Source organism: Etheostoma cragini, chromosome 3 (genome assembly GCF_013103735.1).
Source record: "Etheostoma cragini isolate CJK2018 chromosome 3, CSU_Ecrag_1.0, whole genome shotgun sequence".
Lineage (NCBI taxonomy): Eukaryota > Metazoa > Chordata > Actinopteri > Perciformes > Percidae > Etheostoma > Etheostoma cragini.
In genome coordinates, this window is record NC_048409.1 from 28,281,715 (window position 1) to 28,283,417 (window position 1,703).

Below are 1,703 nucleotides of genomic sequence, written 5' to 3' on the forward strand. Positions count from 1 at the left end.
GTAAATAATAAATAATAAGTGAGATATGAGAATGGGAATGATGAGTAAATAATAAATAATAAGTGAGATATGAGAATGAGAATGATGAGTAAATAGTAAATAAGTGGAATAGTAAGTGGAACCAGTGAACAGGTGCTGTAGAGACCCTGTTTACTGGGTTATGGACCAGAACTGAACCTGACGCTGTGGATCAGAAGTCAGCTGTTCATCAGAGAGATGGCTTGTGGGTAGAAACTGTTCCTGTTGGTGTTGGCAAACAGCAAAGAGGAGTTTTGGGTGCGACCCGGGGCGTATCTTTTGACGTCACACACACATAAACAACAATGGCGACCCCGGTTGATGCCGTACAGACGCCGTGAGAAGTAGTATAAATAGGCAACGTGAAGTAATTCCACCCATTGTAATCAAAACAACACACATACGATTGTGTACCACTACAGGTTATGTTTATTAAATGAAGCCCCAAATGTGTCGGCAACTAGAAATCGCCACTGCCAGCTAGCTAGCGCTAGCTAACGCTAGCTCGAAGGGTTTGTTGTGACAGACCAAGTCACGGGGCAAAATACCGGCAGATGGATCTTTGTTGCCATGCCTACTGGTATTCGATCAATATCGGAAGCATGCATCTTGTGAGGCCGAATTATAAAAACACACGGGGCGTTGTTCCGGTGGTTAATAACGGCAACATACGCACTTAAATTTCAGCGTAGTAACATTTGCCAAATCCTCCCGCTCCTGTTACCTGAATGTCTCCATAGCAACTGTCCACTCAAAGGGAAAATGCGTGGAAAAAAAACGTCTAAATATGTAGAATATAGAATAAAAAGTATACATAGATACATACATACCGGCACGAGACGATGTGTTCTGGAGTCCTTTTTTACCTTTATTTCACCATCATTGCACCTTTAATAAAGGGGAACAGGAGACGGAGAATACCTCGCAGCTCTCCCGCTGTAACTTTGGTTAATTTAAGTTCTTCTCAGCTTCCTGTCAGCTGGACGCAGACCGGTCACTCTCCTCCGACCTCTCTCATTATGATGCTTTTAGGACTGTAGCTGTTTCTCGCACCGTTGTCTGTGAATCTCAGAGACTGTTATGGGGAAAATCAGGATTACTAGCAGTCTCTAGAGGCTTGATATGATCAAACCTCTTCACAAAGTCTGGAGGCATTTATAATCATAATAATAATTATAGTAATAATGAAAATAATTATCTTTATTTAGAGAGCACTTTTCAAAATACACGTCACAAAGTGCTTCACTAAACAGAGCAGTCATGGAAACATTTGGTTTTATTATACCTATAAAAACTATAAAAATAATGAAGAATAGTAAAAACATTTTTAAAAAAAAGAAATAAAACCTCAAAGGAGGTTGAAGCTGAAAAAGATCAGGAAAGGCTCTTTGATAAACGTACATTTTAAGAAGGGACCTAAAGGAGACCACGGACTCATCTGACCCGATGTGATTGGCTGATTTGATATTTACTATAATAACCAGGTGTGCCTAATGAAGTGGCTGCTAAGTGTAATTATAGTGTAATTAAAACACATAACACAAAGGAGACCTTGCTTATGGACCAGCTCGTCCATTGTTTCAGGTTCAGATGTCTGCTGACAGGAAAGTGTGTGTTCTGGTTTCCTGCTCTGTGTGTGTGTGTGTGTGTGTGTGTGTGTGTGTGTGTGTGTGTGTGTGTGTGTG

The 1,703-nt window shown here is 40.7% G+C and overlaps 1 protein-coding gene across 1 annotated transcript in view; it reads left to right on the plus strand.

Annotated features, from left to right (window-relative positions):
* Window positions 1-1,703, plus strand: part of myo7aa (myosin VIIAa) — a 57,704-nt gene that overhangs the window by 28,398 nt on the left and 27,603 nt on the right. The gene's annotated exons all lie outside the window — the stretch shown is intronic.